Below are 18,959 nucleotides of genomic sequence, written 5' to 3'. Positions count from 1 at the left end.
TATATTTTGCTTGCTTGTTTGTTTTATTGATTAGTTTCCTGTTAAAGGTCAGATCATATGATATTTGTCTTTCACTGCCTGGATTCTTACGCTTACCATAATGCTTTCCAGGTCCATCCATACTGTTGCAAAAGGTAGGAGCTCCTTCTTTCCTTGAGCTGCATAGAATTCCATTGTGTAAATGAACCATAGTTTTAGGATCCATTCATTTACTGATGGGCATCTAGGTTGCTTCCAGCACTTAGCTATTGTAAATTGTGCTGCTATGAACATTAGGGTGCAAAGGTTCTTTTGTATTGGTGTTTCAGGGTTCTTAGGATATAGTCCCAGCAGTAGAACTGCTGGGTCAAAAGGCAGATCCATTTTTAGTTTTCTGAGGAAGTTCCAAACTCTTTTCCACAGTGGTTGTACCAGTTTGCAGTCCCACCAACAGTGCACTAGGGTCCCATTTTCTCCACAACCTCTCCAACACTTGCTGTTTGTTGCTTTGTTTATAATGGCCATTCTGACTGGTATATCATTGTGGTTTTAATTTGCATCTCTCTAATAGCTAGCAATGCTGAGCATTTTTCATGTGTCTCTGCATCCTCTGTGTGTCCTCCCTGGATCCTCTGTATGTCCTCCTTGGAGAAGTGTCTGTTCAAGTCCTTTGCCCATTTTTTTAATTGGGTTGCTTGTCTTCTTACGGTGGAATCGTGCAAGTTCTTTATATATTTTGGAGATAAAACCCTTGTCTGAGGAATGATTGGCAAAAATGATTTCCCATACAGTAGGTTCTCCTTTAATTTTAATACTGTTTTATTTAGCCATCCAGAAGCTTTTTATTTTGATGAGGTCTCATTTTTTTTTATTCTTTCCTTTATGTCCCTTGCTCTAGGGAACATGTGAATAAAAAACTTTCTGCGTGAAATACCTCAGATGTTACTACCTATGTTCTCCTCTAGGACTTTAATGGTGTCACGGTTTATATTTAAGTCTTTCATCCACCTTGAATTTATTTTTGTATAAGGTGTAAGTTGGTACTCCAGTTTCATTTTTTTGCACGTAGCTGTCCAGTTCTCCCAACACCATTTGTTGAAAGGGCTATTTTTATTCCATTTTATGTTGGTGCCCCCTTTGTCAAATATTAATTGACCACAGAGACTTGGGTTTAATTCTGAGCTCTCTGTTCTGTTCCATCGGTCTATGTGCCTGTTTTTATGCCACTACCAGGCTGTTTTGATTACAATGGTCTTGTAGTATAGCTTAGTGTCAGGTATTGTGATCCATCCTACTTTACCCTTCTTTCTAAAAATTGCAGCAGGTATTTGGAGTCATTTTGGTTCCATATAAATTTTTGAACTGTTTGTTCTACGTCAGTGATATAAGCCATTCATACTTTAATAGGTATTGCACTGAATGTGTAAATTGCTTTGGGTAGTATGGACATTTTGATGATGTTAATTCTTCCAATCCATGAACATGATATATGTTTCCATTTGTGTCTTCCTTGATTTCTTTCCTCAGTGTTATATAGTTTTCTGAATACAGGTCTTTTACCTCTTTCGTTAGGTTTATTCCTAGGTTTTATTTTTCTTTTTGCTATTACAAATGGGATTTTTTTTCTTCATTTCTGCTTCTGCTGTTAATCCTTTGATGGTTTACAGAAATGCCTTTGATTTCTGGATATTGACTTTGTATCCTGCTGTTTTGCCAACGTAATTTATTAGGTCAAGAAGTTTTTCTGCCAAGTCTACAGGATTTTCTATGGACACTATAATGTCATCTGCAAAAAGTTACAGTTTTGTTTCCTCCTTTCTGATTTGGATGCCTTTTAGTTCTTTTTCTTGTGTGATCACTGCAGCTAAAACTTCTAGTACTATATTGAATAGAAGTGGTGAAAGTGGACAGCCTTGTCTTGTTACTGATCTTACTGAGAAAGTTTTTACTTTTTGTCCACTGAGTATAATGTTGGTTGTAGGTCTCTCCCACATGGCCTTTAATATCCCTCTATTCCCACTTTGCAGAGCGTTTTTATCATAAATGGGTGTCGTACCTTACCAAAAGCTTTTTCTGCATCTATTGATATGATCATGTGATTTTTTTGTCTTTCCTTTTGTTTATGTGATGTATTACATTTACTGATTTGTCAATATTGTACCATCCTTGCATCCCTGGAATGAATCCCACTTGGTCATGGTGTATGATCTTTTAAATGTATTGTTGGATGCGGCTTGCCAGTATTTTGTTGAGGATTTTAGTGTCAGTGTTCATCAGCGATATTGGCCTGAAGTTTTCTTTCTTTGTTGTGTCTTTATCTGGTTTTGGAATTAGGATAATGTTGGCCTCATAAAAAGAGTTTGGGAGTCTTCCATCTTTTTGGATATTTTTGAACAGTCTGTGAAGGATAGGGGTTAGCTCTTCCTTAAATGCTTTGTACAATTCTCCTGTGAAATCATCTGGTCCAGGGCTTTTGTGTGTCAGGAGTTTTTTGATTACTGCTTCAATTTCTTTTGCTATTATTGGTCTGTTCAGGCTTTCTGCTTCTTCTTCATTGAGTTTTGGAAGATTATATTTTTTGAGAAATTTGTCCATTTCACCTAGGTTTTCTAATTTCTTGGCATACAGTTCTTCAAAGTAATTGCTTACAATCCTTTGTATTTCTGTGGTGTCAGTTGCAATCTCTCCTCTTTCATTTCTGATTGTGCTTATTTGGGTTTTCTCTCTTTTTTTCTTGATGAGTCTGCTTAAAGGCTTGTCGATTTTGTTTATCTTTTCAAAGAACCAGTTCCTGGATTCCTTGATCCTTAGAATTGTGCTTTTAGTCTCTATGTCATTTAACTCTGCTCTGATCTTGCTTATTTCCTTCCTTCTACTTTCTCTGGGCTGTCTTTGTTGTTGTTCCTAGAGTTCTTGTAGACGTAGGTTTAGGTTGTTTGCTTGAAATGTTTCTACCTTTTTCAGGTAGGCCTGTATTGCTATGAACTTCCCTCTCAGGACAGCCTTTGCTGTGTCCCATAAGTTTTGGGTTGTTGTGACTTCATTTTCATTTGTTTCCAGAAACCTTTTGATTTATTCCCTAATTTCATTCTTGACCCATTCATTCTTTAATCACATGCTATTCAATCTCCATGACTTTGAGTGTTTTGGGGTTTTTGCTTTGGGGTTGGATTCTAGTTTCAGTCTCTTGTGATCTGAGAAAATGCTTGGTATGATTTCAATTTTCTTGAAATTGCTGAGGCCTATCATGTGGCCTATCTTTGAAATTGTTCCATGTGCATTCAAAAAGACTGTGTATTTTGCTTCTTTGGGATGGAGGGCTCTGTATATATCAGTTATGTCCATTTCATGTAGGGCATTGGTCAATGCCTCAATATCTTTGTTGATATTTTGTTTGCAAGATCTGTCCATTTTGGACAGTGGGGTGTTAAAATTCCCCACTATAATGTATTGCTGTGAATATCTTCCTTGAAGTTCTCTAAGATTTTCCTTATGTATTTGGGTGCTCTTATGTTGGGGGCATATATATTTACAATATTTATGTCTTCTTGGTGGATTTTTCCCTTAAGTATTGTGAAGTGACCTTCTGGGTCTCTCTTTACAGGGTTTTTCTGGAAGTCTATTTTGCCTGATATGAGTACTGCTACCCGGGCTTATTTTCCATGTCCGTTTGCTTGGACAATTTGTTTCCAGTCCTTCACTTTCAGTCTGTGTGGGTCTTTTATCCTGTGGTGAGTCTCTTGTAGGCAGCATATGTGTGGGTCATATTTTCTTTCCATTCAGCTATTCTATGTCTTTTGATTGGAGCATTCAATCCACTTACGTTTAAGGTAATTAATGATAGGTATTTATTCATTGCCATTTATGTACCTCTCTCTCTCTCTCTCTCTCTCTCTCTCTCTCTCTCTCTCTCTCTCTCTCTTTGTTCCTTTCCTTAAAGCAGTCCATTTAGCATCTCTTGCAGAGCTGGTTTAGTGGAGGTGTATTCTTGTAGACTTCTTTTGTCTGGGAAGCTCCTTATTTGGCCTTCTATCTTGATTGAGAGGCTTGCTGGGTAAAGTAGCCTTGGTTGCAGACCTCTGGTTCTTATTACTTGCAATATTTCTTGCCATTCTCTTCTGGCTCGGAGTGTTCCCATTGAGAAGTCAGCTGCTAGCCTTCTTGGGGCTTCTGTGTATGTTACTTCCTGTTTCTCCTTTGCTGCCTTTAAGATTCTCTCTTTGTCTTGAAATTTTGCCATTTTAATTATGATGTGTCTTGAGGTGGGCCTCTTTGGGTTCCTCTTGATTGGGACTCTCTGTGTTTCCTGGATATGTGTGACTTTTTCTCTCATCAAGTTAGGAAAGCTTTCCATCATTACTCTTTAAAATAGGTTTTCTATCCCTTGGTCTTCTTCTTCTCCTTCCTGTATCCCCATTATATGGATAGTATTACGTTTCACATTGTCTTGCATTTCTCTTAATCCCTCTTCATTCTTTCTGAGCCTCTTTTCCTTTTCTTGCTCTTTCTGGGTGTTTTTTCCTACTTTGTCTTCCAGTTCACTGATCCGATCTTCTGCTTCATTGATCCTGCTTTTCATTCCTTCTACTGTGTTCTTCAGTTCAGAAATTGTATTCTTCATTTCCTCTTGGCCCTTGTTGATAGTTTCTATTTCCTATTTCATGTTGATATAGTTTGCAGTGAGTTTGTTTTAGCTTCCCTGTAGTTTCTGGTAGCTCATTGTGAGCTCATTGAGCTTCCTGATAATCATTTCTTTGAACTCAATATCTGATAGTTGAGTTGCCTCTATTTCATTTAGCATTCTTTCTGAGGCTTCCTCCTTTGCCTTCATTTGGGGATTGTTACTTTGTCTTCTCATTGTTTGTGAGACTCTTCTTGTTAGTGTCTGTTTCTTAAATTGATCTGTTCTGGTTCCCTGGGTTTATGGTGTGAACTTCTGTGGTAGAATACCTGTGAGATTCAAAGGTGCAGTCTCCTTCAGGTATTCTTGTGTTCACAGCTTCCCCGTACTCTTTTTTGTGATCAGTTGGAGAAGTAAGGCAAAATGGTTTAAGACAGCAAGAGAGTATTCTATGATATTTACAGTAGCAGCCAGTAGAGAACAGATTGGGGATTCTTTGGCTACCTACAGTGTTAACCATGACCTTCCACCCTGCTAGCCACGTTTTAGAAAGGATGAAAAGAAGATAAAACTCTTATTGGGGAGGCAGGATTGTTAGTTGGATCTAGAAAGCTGTGAGGCTGTGGGAGGTCAGATTCTGAGGTAGGGCGGGAATAAAGAATGGTAAATAGGAGTAGTGTGTAAAAGAATAGAGATAACCCCTACAATAATAGGGTTCAGGAAATTGGGAAGTGGGCTGAGATCTGGGAGGGGTGTTGTGCACGATTTACAGTTATATGAAATAGGTCTTATGAACAGTAATATTAAAGCAATAATCATGTGGCAGAATCTATGAGATCTAGATAACAAGAATAAGGAGTATAGAACCTTGAGGGTGTACTAATGGAACACAAATGAAGGACAGTAAGTTAGCAACACACTGTGACTGAGATAACAGGGGGAACCTATCAAACGACTGTATAACCAGCCAAGCCGAGAAGATTATGCAGAAAGAAAAAGAATACCAAAATGCTATTAAAATTAAAAAAGGTCAGAAAAATGAGAAAAAGATAATACAAATTTGCAGTAACTTGCAGGGTCAAGAAAAAAAGAAAGAAAAGGAAGAAAAAAGCAGAAGGTGGAATGCAGGAGAGATAAATTTGGAGTGGAAGGAATAACACTAGGATGAAAGGAAGAGAAACATAAGGAATTGAGAGATATAAAAATAATAAAAATTTAAAAATAAAAAGTTACATAAGAAACAAGAGGAAATCAAACAATCAAACAACAACGGCCACAACAAAACAAAATAAAACAAAAACAAAATAAATCCCTCTTGTTGGTTTCTAACTGGCCAAACCAGTTTTTCTGGTCTTGCTGGCTTCAGCAGGCTGAGGGGTGTTTGGAATGCTTTTCACTCTTCCCAGTCAGAACTAGGTCAGTCTCTTGAGTAGGATCCCCAGGGCTAGCCACTCACTCTCCCCACAACCTATCTGATGCCTTCCCTCAGGGCCCTGGGTGTGGGTATGTGCGCTCCCAAGCACGCTCTCCGGAGCTCACTACCATGGTGTCCCAGGCTCCAGGGCTTCGCAGAGCGCCCATGTCTTTTCTGGGTTCACAGTATAAGCTCCAGGGACTGCAAGGTTCACGCCCTTCCCCCAATTTCACTGCCTCGGGCTCCATGTTCTTGCGAAGCACCCTCCTCTTTTCTGGGTTCACGGTGTGAGAGTCGGGAATTCCGAAGGGGCTTGTGCTTCCCTGAGTTCACCACTGCAGGCTCCGGAAACCCACAAACGCCTGTGCCCTTTCCTTGTTCAGGGCTGTGTGGTCTGGGTATTCCACAGAACCACACTCTCACTGGGTTGGAGGTGTGGGCACATGGCCTGGCCACCCTTGGTAGCACAGGCTGGGGCACTCACTCTTTCCAGGGCTGTGTGGGTGCTCGAGTCCCCTGTGTGATTGTGTCTCAGTCTCACTCCCCTCTCTCTGCCTTCAAGCAACAAGGCCTCCCCCAGTACTGCTCAATCCTTATTTGGCCGGGGAGGTAGTGGTTGACTCTGCCCTCCCTGGTGCCCTGAGGCAGACCCGTGAGTATTGGGCTTGGGGGCTGCAACCTCCCTGGTCCCTGCGCTGATCACTGGGCCCTTATTATCCTGAAACAGTCTCCTTACCATCTGGTTTTTCAATGTCTGCTACAATTTTTGATGTCTTATTTTAATAAATGTTGTGATATTGTTGGCCCCTTGTTCTGTTCATTCGGAGATAGGCAGTTTCTCTCCTGTGAATAGGGAAAGGGGAATCCGCTCCCTCCTACCACACTGCCATCTTCCTGCCCCCCCCCACCTTGACCATTTTTTAATTGGCTTATTTTTGGATGTTGAGTTTTATAAGTTCTTTATAAATTTTGGATATTAACCTTTTATCAGATATATCATTGACAAATATGTTCTTCCATTCAGTGGACTGTCTTTTCATTTTGTTGATGGTGTCCTTCACTGTCCAAAACTTTTTTAGTTTGACGTAGTCTTATTTATTTTTTCTTTTGTTTCTTTTGCCTGAGAAGATTTATCAGAAAAAATATTGCTACAAGAAATATCTGAAATTTTACTGTATACGTTTTTTCTACCAGGACTTTTACGATTTTCAGTCTACACACGGTAAGTCTACACTACATTTTACTCTTGTGTATTATGTAAGAGGGTGGTATAGTTTCATTTTTTGGCATGCATGTGTGCAATATTCCCAACACTATTTATTGAATAGACCATCTTTACCCCACTGTATGGTTTTGCTTCCTTTGTCAAATATTAACTGACTAAAAAGCCATGGATTTATTTCTTAGATCTCTATTCTGTTCCAGTGATTTATATGTGTTTTAATGCCAGTACCATGATGTTTTGATTCCTATGGCCTTTGATATCAGCTGGTGTGATTCTTCCTACTTTATTGTTCTTTGTCAAGATCGCTATTGGTATTCAGTGTCTTTTGGGGTTCTGTATAAATTTTTGGAATATTTGCCCTAATTCTGTGAAATATGCCATTCATATCTTGATAGGGATTGCTTTGAATCTCTAGATTGCTTTGGGTAGTATTGACATTATAATAATGTTAATTCTTCCTATCTATGAACATGGTATATACTTCCACTTATTTTTATCTTCTTCAATTTCTTTGTGTCTTATAATATTTTGAGTACAGGTCTTTTACATCTTTGGTTAAATACGTTCCTAGGTCCTTTATTCTGTTTGAAACAACTGTGAATAAAACTGTTTTCTTGGTTTCCTTTTCTGATAGTTCATTATTGGCATATAAAAATGCACCTTATGGACTTCTGGCAAAGATGGCGGCATAGGTAGACCCACTATGCCTCCTCACACAACCAAAAGGACAACAACAATTTAAAAACAAAAAACAACCAGAACTGACAGAAAATAGAACTGTATGGAAGTCCAGCAACCAAGGAGCTAAAGAAGACACATTCATCCAGACTGATAGGAGGGGTGGAATCAGGCAACCATAGTGGACTCGCAGCAAGGCAGTGGCTGGTGGACCCAGAGAGGCGGCAGATTGTAGAATGGGGCATGCAAGGCTACAGTTGGCCAGCAAGACTTCGGCGGCAGCTGGTGGAGCAGGTGGTTCCACTCTCATGCACAGATACGCCAGGTGAAACAAAGGGGGAGCGGGACAGACCACACAACCCAGGGTCCCAGCATGGGGAAACGAAGCTTCAAAACACCAATTGAAAACACCTGTGGGGGTTGAGGCAGTGGGAGAAACTCCCAGTCTCACAGGAGAGTTTGTTGGAGAGACCCACAGGTTCCTAGAATGTACACAAACACACCCACATGGTAATCAGCACCAGAAGGGTCCAATTTGCTTGTGGGAAGTGGGGGAAGTGACTGAAATCCAGCAGAGAGTGGAGCAAGCAGCACTGTTCCCTCTTGGACGCCTGCCCCACAGTATCACAACACAGCAATGTCGCTTACCCCCACCCTGGTGAACACCTAAGGCTCTGCCCCTTACTATGTAACAGGCGCAAGAAGACAAAAAAAAAAAGGGCCAAAACAGAGGAACAGATCAAAGCTCCAGAAAAAATACAACTAAGCAATGAAGAGGTAGCCAACCTATTAGACACACAGTTCAAAACACTGGTAATCAGCTTGCTCACAGAATTGGTTGAATTTGGCTGTAAATTAGATGAAAAAATGAAGGCTATGCTAAGTGAAATAAAGGAAAATGTACAGGGAATCAGTAGTTATGGGAAGGATACTGGGACTCAAATCAATGGAGTGGACCAGAAGAAGAAATATCCAATCAGAAAGAAATAAAAAAAAAATAAGAATTTGAAAAAATGAGGAGAGGCTTAGGAACCTACAAGATATCTTGAAACATCCCAACATCCAAATTATAAGGGTACCAGAAGAGGAAGAGCAAGAAATTGAAAACCTATGTGAACAAATAATGAAGGAGAACTTCCCCAATCTGGCAAAGGAAATAGACTTCCAGGAAGTCCAGGAAGCTCAGACAGTCCCAAAGAAGTTGGACCCAAGGAAGCACACACCAAGGCACATCATAATTACACTACCCAAGATTAAAGATAAGGAGAGAACCTTAAAAGCAGCAAGAGGAAAGGAGACAGTTACCTACAAAGGAATTCCCATAAGACAATCAGCTGATTTCTCAAAAGAAACCTTACAGGCAAGAAGAGACTGGAAAGAAGTATTCCAAGTCATGAAAGGCAAGGACCTACATCCAAGATTATTTTATCTAGCAAAGCTTTCATTTAAAATGGAAGGGCAGATAAAGTGCTTCTCAGATAAGGTCAAGTTAAAGGAGTTCATCATCACCAAGCCCTTATTATATGAAATGTTAAAGGGACTTACCTAAGAAAAAGAAGATCAAAAAATGTACAGTAAAATGTCAGCAAACTCACAATTATTAACAACCACACCTGAAACAAAAAGAAATCAAGCAAACAACTAGAACAGGAACAGAAACACAGAAATGGAGATTCAACAGGGGAGTGGGAGGGGGAGAGACGGGGAAAGGTACAGAGAATAAGTAGTATAGATGGTAGGTAGAAAATAGATAGTGGGAGAGTAAGAATAGTACAGGAAATGTAGAAGCCAGAGAACTTGTATGTATGACCCATGGACATGAACTAAAGTGGGGGGGAATGTGGGTGGGAGCGGTTGTGCAGGGTGGAGGGGAGTGAAGGGGGGAAAATGTGACAACTGTAGTAGCATAATAAATAAAATATATTAAAGAAATTTGTAGAATGTGTTTAAAAAGATAAAATAAAAATTATCATAAAAATGCAGCTTATGTCTAGATATTTATTTTGTATCCTTCTAATTTACTAAATGCATTTATCAGGCCAAGTCCTTCTCTTTGTGGAATCACTGGGATTCTTTATGTAAAGTATCAAGTCATCTAAAAATAATGACACATTTACTTCTTGCTCTATAATTTGGATGCCTTTTACATCTTGTCTGCTTTTTGTGGCTAGGACTTCCAGTATTATGTTAATAAGAGGTGAGAGTGGACATACCTGTCTTGTCCCTGATATTAAGGGAAATGCTTGTTGTTTTTGTCCATTGAATATGATGTTGGCTGTGGGTTTGTTATATATGGCCTTTATTATGTTGAGGTATGTTCCCTCTATTTTCATTTTGCTGAATTTTCTCAAAAGCTTTTTTGAGATCCATTGACATGATCATATGGTTTTTATTCTTCATTTTGTTTATGTAGTGTATCAAGTTTATTGACTTGCATATATTGTACCAACCTTGCATGCCTGAAATAAATCCAACTTGATCATCATGTATAATCTTTTTAATGTATTGCTGGATCTGGTTTGCTAATATTTTGTTGAGGATTTTAGCATCTATGTTCATCAGGGATATTGGCCTATAACTTTCTTTGTTCTGTCTTTATTTGGTTTTAGGATTAGAATAATGTCCTCATAAAAGAACTTGGGAATCTTTCCTCCTCTTGAATTTACTGGAATAGCTTGTAAAGAATAGGTGTTAGTTCTCCTTTAAATGTTTGATAAAATTTGTCTGTGAAGCCATCCAGTCCAGGACTTTTGATTGTTAGGTTTTGGGTTTTGTTTTGTTTTTTGCTTCAATTTCAAGTGTTGTAATTTGTCTCTACAAATTCTTTGATTATACCTGATTTAGTTTTGGAAGGTTTCATATTTCTAGGAATTTATCCATTTCATTCAGATTGTCCAATTTGTTTACAATATTTTCTTACAAATCTTTGTATTTCTATTGTGGCAGTTATTACTTCTCTTTTTGTCTCTTATTTGTTTGGGTTCTCTCTTTAAAATGATGAGTCTGGTTAAAGGTTTGTCAATCTTCTTTATCTTTTCAAAGAATCAGCTATTGGTCTCATTGATCTTTTGTACTGTTATTTTTAAAAATAACATCTGTTAATTTATTGATCAGTTATTTTTTGCCACATACTAGGTGAATAGTTTATTTATTTACTGTATTTTTCCCATTACCACTTACCCTCCTTATATTACCCCCCGTGACAATTACCACACTGTTGTCCATGTCCTTAACTTCTTTTCCTTTTCACTTAATCCCTCCACCCCTAAAAGCTGCTCCACTTGCCATAGCTATCATCCTGCTCTCTATCTATGAGTCTGTTTCTATTTTGCTTGGTAGTCCAGTTTGTTCATTAGAATCCATATATGAATAAAATTGTATGGCATTTGTCATGTTCAGATTGGCATATTTCACTCAGCATAATGTTCTCCAGGTACATCCACTGTGGCAGAGGGTAAACTTTCCCACTTCTTTATAGCTGTGTAGTGTCCCAATGGGTAAATATCCCATAGTTGTTTCATACTCTCATCTACTGTGGACACTTAGGCTACTTCCACATCTTGGAGATTGTAAATAACACTGTAATGAACATAAGAGTGCCTATGTTTTTTTGAATTAGTGTTTTGGGTTTCTTCAGATATCTCCTAAGGCAAGGGAAACAAAAGAAAAAATAAACAAATGGGACTACATCAAACTGAAAAGTTTTTGCACAGCTAAGGAAACCATCAATAAAATTAAAAGACAACCCATGGAATGGGAGAAAATATTCACCAACACATCTGATAAGCAGTTAATATTCAACATTTATAAAGAACTTACAAAACTTAACACCGAAAAAACAAACAATTCAATTAAAAAATGGTCAAAGGACCTAAATAGACATTTCTCCAGAGGACCAATAGACATATGAGAAAATGTTCCATGTCACTAATCATTAAGGAAATGCAAATTAAAACCACAATGAGACAGATATATCACCTCACACCTGTCAGAGTGGCTATCATCAACAAATCAACAAACAAGTGTTGGTGAAGTTGTGGAGAAAGGGGAACCCTTTTGCACTGTTGGTGTGGCATGCAGGTTGGTGCAGCCACTGTGGAAAGCAGTATGGAGATACTTCAAAAATTAAAAATGGATCTGCCTGTTGATCCAATGATCCCACTTCTGGAAGGTATTTTTTTTTTTAGAACCTATTTCATTTTCTTCTGCTCTGATTTTTATTATTTTCTTTCCTTCTACTCACTTTGAGCTTTGTCTGTTGTTCTTTGTCATTTCCTTTATGTGTTGAGTTAAATTGTTTATTTGAGATTTTTCTTGTTTCTTGAGATAGGGCTGTAGTGCAATGAATATCCCTCTTGGGACTGCTTTCCCAGTAGCCCACAGATTATAGGTTGCTGTGTCCTCACTTTCATTTGTTTCATGGTATCTTTTGATTTCTTCCTTAATCTCATTAGCTCCATTCACCATTTAGTAACAGGTTATTTACCTTCCATGCCTTTGTGTGTTTTTCAGGTTTTTTATCTTGTGATTGATTTCTAGTTCCATACCATTGTGGTCAGAGAAGATACTTGATATGATTTCAATTTTCTTAAATTTATTGAGGCTTGTTTTGGCATCTAACATGTAGTCTTACCCTAGACAATATTCCAGGTGCTTTAGAAAAGAATTTGTAGTCTGCTGCCTTCAAGTGAAATGCCCTAAAGATATCAATTAAATCCATCTGATCTATAGGGTCATTTAAGTCCACCATTTCCCTGTTGATTTTTTTTTTTGTGGTCTGGCAGATCTATTCATTGATGTCAATGGGGTGTTTAAATCCCCTGCTATGACTAATTGTACTGTCAATCTCTCCCATCAAGATTTGCTTTACATATTTAGGTGCTCCTATGTTGGGTGCATAAATGTTTACAGTGGTTATATCCTCTTGTTTCATTGCTTCCTTTATCATTATTAGTGTCTTTCTTTGTCTCTTACTACAGCCTTTGTTTTAAATTACATAATGTCAGCCCTGACTGCTGTGCTCAGTTGCTTGGGTGTTGTGCCATGAGACAAGTGGTGGCTGGTTCCATTCCAAGCCAGGGCACATGCCTAGGTTGCAGGTTCAGTCCCTGGTCCAGGCATGTGTGAGACAATTAATTGATGTTTCTCTCTCACATTAGTGTTTCTCTGTCTCTTTCTCCCTTCCTTCCCCCCGCCAAAGAGTAAATAAAATCTTTATAGAAAAATAAAATCTATATTGTGAGATATAAATATTTCTACTCCAGCTTTTTTCTCTTTCCATTTGCATGAAATCTTCCCCATCCCTTTACTTTTAATCTGTGTGTGTCTTTTGTTCTGAGGTGAGTCTCTTGTAGACAGCTTATATATGAGTCCTGTTTTCTTATCCATTCAGCTACCCTATGGCTTTTGATTGGAGCATTTAAGCCATTTAAACTGAAAGTGACTACTGACAGGTATATAATTGCCATTTTACTCTTCTAACCCAGTGGAGATTGAGGCTGATCTGAGAGATACAAACTCTATCCTTAAACTTTGTTACATGCATCAGATGCACATGTTCAATGTCATCACTAGCTGCGCATTTGTACATTATTAATGTTAAGCCATAACATTTAAGCTGTCAGTTTGGTTACAACACATGTTTCATAAGGGTGTGTAATATTCTATAGTAAATTGTCTCTGAGAGATACTGCAAACTTCGAAGTCAGTGTTGGTGTAGCTGTTTTGTTTTCCGTGAACTTCGAAGTCAGTGTTATGTTTTTTATTTTCATTTAGCACTGAAAATGGCTGGAAATTACATCAATTTGATAATCTAAAAGATATTAAAGAACTTCAGTGAATGCTTACTCAAGTCTGGTGATGAGAATGATAGAGTTGAATGTGAAAATTAAAATGATTTAGAAGATGAAGATCATGTAGAAGTTTGTTCGTAAGATTTGGATTCCAAGCAAAATATTTCTAGTGAAGAAAGTGAAGATGAATTAGACATGAATAAAGAGTATTTTTTGGAAGGGATAATGAATCAAAATGGAGGGAAAATCCAATAAGAAGACAAATTAGAAAACAGCCACAGATTATTTTGTGTCAACTTCTGTTAGGCCAAAGATAAAAAAATGCCAAGATATTACTTGAAACTTGGAACTGCTTTATCACAAATGGTATTTTAGACCTAATCTTATTATATACAAATAAAATACATCAATTCTATTTCAAGTTGGTTTTCATGAGAAAAAGATGCTAAACAAATAGACAAAATCAAATGGAAAGCATTTTTAGGCCTCATATCTAGCTGGTTTACATCGCAGCAATTGGCTAAATTTGCAGGGCTTATGGGCTACAGATGGTAGTGGGACTGAACTTTTTAGACTTCCAATATCTTTATGGGGATTTAAATTTATTCATAATTGTATCAGGTGATGACAAACTTACTCACTTAGAATACCTGAAAGTGGACATATTAGCGATTGTGGAAGACATTTTCTCAGCATTTGTAGAAAATTGTTAATTATGTTTCTTTATGGAACAGAATGTAACAATAGATGAAATGTTACCTGGATTTAGTGGTAAATGTAGGTTTAGACAATACATTCCATCCAAGCCCAGTAAATATAAAAATGTTTGCTGTGGTTGATTCAAAAGTATTTTACACAGGAAATCTTGAAATATATGCTGGTAAGCAGCCCAAAGGTCCTTACTTGATTAGTTATAAACCAGCAGATCAAGAGACTTACAGAACCCATTTCTTCATCAAGATGTAGTATTAGCCCTGGTTGGTGTGGCTCAGAGGATTGAGTGCCGGTCTGTGAACCAAAGGGTGACAGGTTCAATTCCCACTCAGGGCACGTGCCTGGGTTGCAGGCTAGATCCCCAGTGGGGGACTCCTGAGAAGCAACCACACACTGATGTTTCTTTCCCTATCTTTCTCCCTCCTTTCCCTCTCTCTAAAAATAAATAAAATCTAAAAAAAAAAAAGATGTAGTATTATAGCAAATGACTACTTCGTTGACATAAATTTTATCTCTGATTTGAAAAAGAAGTGACTTTCGTATGTAGGTACTCTTTGTAAGAATAAACCCCAATTATCCCTTGAATTTGTGTCTTCTAAAAACAATCCTAAAAAATCCAACTTATTTGCTTTTGGTGCAGATTGCACCAAAAAAGGAAAAAATGCAATTTTAGTTTCAAGTAGGTATTTCAATGACACCATAAATTCAGATTCACAGAAACCTGATATAATAGAACATTACAACCAAACAAATCAGGAATTGACACTGTGGACCACATAATAGATACATATAATGTGGCCAGGGACATCAGAAGATGGCTTATGATTACATTCTACACAATTCTGAATATTGCAGGAATAAATGCTCAGACTATTGCTATGCTGAACAGCCATGTGAAAATAAGGCACAGGATATTTAATAGAAATCTCATAATATGGTTAGTGTCAGAGCATATGAAAAGGTGTTCAGAAATCGCTATAGGTGTACATAAGCCTTTATACCTGAAACTTCAATGTCAAACACAAATTTAAAGAAATTCTAATGACAACATATATACATATATACAACTCCCTCAACAAGCAGAAAAAGAAAAAGAGATGTGTTAGGTGCTATGCATCCAAAACAAGTTGCTTATCAAAATATTTTTGCAAGTTTTGTGAGAAGTATTTATGCCTTGAGCATAGCAATATTGCTTGTGATGACTGTTACAAATGTTTTGCAAAGCCAACTATTGAAGACTCTGATCAATGTTAAAGACATTTTTGGTTGTATTTTTAGCAATATCCATGTTTTCAGTATTTGAAAAAAAATTTTTATTCTTTATGTTTCTAAATTTGTTTAATAATTTCTAGATTGTAACTGAAAATAAACTTAAAAATCATGTATTTTATTATATAAATATAATAGAAATTTGCAGCGTTTTAAATATTTTTTTCACATGAGCACATAGTAGTAATGAATGTGTTTCTCAGATACAGGCAACCTACACTGTAATTTTTTTGACCGTGACCTCCACAGAGTCAACTACATTCTTCTCTATCCTCCTCTACTTCCTCCTCCCTTCTCCTTCTTAAAGCAGATCCTTTAACATCTCTTGTAATTTTTGTTTGGTGGTAACAAACCCCTTTAGCTTTTTCTTGTCTAGGAAGCTCATTATTTTTCCTTCAATTTTAAAAGATAGCCTTACTGGGTAAAGTAGTCTTGACTATAGGTCATTGCTTTTAATCATTTTATTTCATGTCATTCCCTTCTTGCCTGAAGTGTTTCTGTTGAGAAATCAGTTGATAGTCTTATGAAGCTCCCTTGTAGGTAACAAACTGTCTTTCTCTTGTGGCTTTTAAGATTCCCTCCTGCCTTTAATCTTTTCCATTTATATTATGATGTGTCTTGTTTCAGGCCTATTTGGGTAAATCTTCTTTAGGACTCTCCGCACTTCCTGGACTTTAGTGCCTTTTTCCTTCACCAGGTTAGGGAAATTTTCAGTCATTATTTCTTCAAATAGGTTCTTGATCCCTTGCTCTCTCCCTTCTCCCTCTGATGCCCCTGTGATGCAGATGTTTTTATGACTCATGTTGTCTCAAAGGTCCCTTAAACTATCCTCATTTTTAAAAATTATTTTTTCTTTATGCTCCTCTGATTGGGTGTGTTTTTCTACCTTGTCTTCCAAATAGCTGATTCAATCCTCTGCTTCATCCAACCTATTATTTATTCCTTCCTGTGTAGTCTGCATTTCAGATATTGTATTTTTCACTTCTTTCTGGTCCTTGTTTATGGTTTCTATTTCCTGTTTCATGCTGTTGACCTACCTTATAACCATTACTTTGCACTCTATATCTGATAAATTGCTTGCCTCCATTTCATTTAGCTCTTTCTCTGTAGAATTCTCCTGTTATTTCATTTGGGGCACGTTTCTTTGTTTCCCCATTTTGGCTGCCTCTTTGTGTTTGTTTCTTGGTATTAGGTAGATCCACTATGACTCCTAGTCTTTTTAGGGTGGGCTTATATAGTAGGTGCCCTGTGGGACCCAGTAGAGCAATCTTCCTGATCACCTGAGCTTGGTGTTCTAGGAATGTCTCTTGTGCACATTATTGGGACCTTCCTGTTGTTGAGTCTTGTTTGCTATTAGTTCATTTGTGCATGGGACTGACCCTCAGTCTGGCTGACTATGAGGCTCAACCTCCAACTCAGTATGCAAGCTGCTATGCAGGTTCTGATCACAAGAAGCAGACTTTGCTTCAGAAGGTTTTAGTGCTTATAGTATCTCTCTGTGGAAATGCTGCTTGTGAAGCTTATTGGATTCTGTTCTGTTGTTGTCTGAGGCTGGCCACTGAGTGTGTTGCCTCTGGGTCTGTTTAGAATGACTCTGATGCAAACCTATGTCAAATGCTGCCTGTGACTAGCCCTGGACAACCTGTTTGGAGCAGTCAGTGATCCACAGCATATGACTCCCTTTGTTGGGTCTGGGTGCATGCAGAAAGGACCAAGCTGCATACCAAGTCTGGCTTTCACCAGCAACAGACTGAGTGCAGGTCAGCAAAAGCCCCAAGCACCCTGAGATCTGTCTTTGCCTGCCTTCATCTGTTGGCTGCCTGTTAATTTTTTTTTTCCCTCACTTGAGGGCATTTTTTAAATTGCTTTTAGAGAGAGAGGAAGTGAGAGAACATTGATGTGAAAGAAATATCAATTGGTAGCCTCCTGTATGCACACAGATCAGGGTTTGTACATGCCTGGACCCAGAATCAAACCTGAAACCTAGGCATCTGCCCCAACCGGGAATTGAATCCACAACCTTTTGGTTATGGGATGATGCTCCAACCAACTGAAACATATTGGCCATGGCTGTTGGTTGTGTGTTAAGCTCAGTAGCTGAAAGGGCTTCTGGCTATACTCAGCGGGGTATAAGCTCCACAGGGTGGGACTACTGCTTTCCCCCAGAAAGATGGTGTCTGTGCTATGGAAAAATCATACAACACAGAAATTCTGGAGGCTGACCCTTCAGCTCTCTACCCAGATTCTCAAATCCTAGACTCTCATCACGCGACTCTAGTCCATGCTGCCCTCCCTCCACTGGAGCTCAGGTTGAGTTGCTATGAATGAAATTTTCTGTATTGGTCCTTTAAGAGGGTTCCTGTGTCTCTAGGTGTCTTTCATCAGCAGACTGAAACTCTGCTGCTTTTCACAGCCAGATCCTTTGTGTGTGCCTCTGGTGCTCTGAGCTGGGGAGTGTGGCTTGGGGTTTAGACACCACAGTTCTCAGGGTGAATCCCCCCTCTCTTTCCCCCAAGGCTGAGATATCCCCCAGACCTCAGTTGCCACCCATGGGAGTGGGCCAATCCTTTTTGCGTCTCTGTCCTTCCTATTAGTCTTGATGTGGCTTCCTCTGTAAATCTTTGGTTATAAGGCTTCTCTTCAGCTAGTTTTCAGCTGGTTACTCGGGATGATTATTCTATAATTTACTTATAATTCCAGTTTGGTCCTGGGATGTGAGTGTAGCTTCCACCTACCTTGTCACCACCTGGAATCTCTCCTAATTTCTTCTTGGCCCACTCTCACTGAGTTCAGATTCAGAAACCTGATTTTCAGAATGACTGGCCTGGCAGAGAACAGTTTTACTGGTCTTGCACCATTATCCACAAACCACAGGATCATCCATGACAGCAAAGAAGCATCAACAAGACTCCCAGGGCACCTGCCCTATGGTGGGAGAGGACAGCCTTACTTTCCTGGGACTGAGAACACCAAGCACTAAACCACTCGTCACCAAACAAAATCACAACTGCCCAAATCTACTATGCTCCAACTGTAGAGACCTGGTACTTGTACGAGAAACAAAATTCAGGAGTGGAAGACAGGGAGAAAATAGGTTAATGAGTATATGGAGTGTAATTCTAGGGAAGATTTAGAACCCTTCAGTGACATTGCTTTCACTATACCATAATGAGGAGGAAAGAGAGAGGGTTCTCTTATTGGAACATAGTGCATCTCATACTGGGAAGCCATAGTGAGGACCTATCATAGAATCATCATAAAACTTCT

At 38.5% G+C, this 18,959-nt stretch overlaps 1 protein-coding gene across 8 annotated transcripts in view; it reads right to left on the bottom strand.

Moving 5' to 3' along the window:
• The window catches only part of NINL (ninein like), a 221,110-nt gene that overhangs the window by 77,206 nt on the left and 124,945 nt on the right, over positions 1–18,959 (bottom strand). The gene's annotated exons all lie outside the window — the stretch shown is intronic.

Source organism: Phyllostomus discolor, chromosome 9 (genome assembly GCF_004126475.2).
Source record: "Phyllostomus discolor isolate MPI-MPIP mPhyDis1 chromosome 9, mPhyDis1.pri.v3, whole genome shotgun sequence".
In the NCBI taxonomy this organism is placed as follows: Eukaryota; Metazoa; Chordata; class Mammalia; order Chiroptera; family Phyllostomidae; genus Phyllostomus; species Phyllostomus discolor.
The sequence above is the reverse complement of the archived record's forward strand: the minus strand, read 5'-3'. Positions and strand labels throughout refer to the sequence as shown.